Raw genomic sequence first — 285 nt, 5'->3', positions numbered from 1 at the left:
AGGGAAGGAAAGATTGAAAAAAGAGCTGGAGAGAGAGGAAGAGAGGAAGGAAGAGAAGATTGGAGAAGACCAATAAAGTTAAATAAAAGAACGAGAGAGCGAGAGAGATGGAGGACGGGCGAAAAAGAAGAGAGAAAGGGAGAGGGAGAAATTATTAAGGAAAATGAGGAAGAAAGAGAAAAAAAAGATAATCACGAAAGAGGATGGGGAACGAAAACGAGTGAAAGAAACAGAGAAGAAAAGAGAGGGAAAAGAAGAGGCGCGAGAAACTGAGAGAAAGGAGCA

This window comes from Penaeus monodon, chromosome 28, assembly GCF_015228065.2.
Source record: "Penaeus monodon isolate SGIC_2016 chromosome 28, NSTDA_Pmon_1, whole genome shotgun sequence".
NCBI lineage: Eukaryota > Metazoa > Arthropoda > Malacostraca > Decapoda > Penaeidae > Penaeus > Penaeus monodon.
This window is presented reverse-complemented; position numbering follows the sequence as displayed.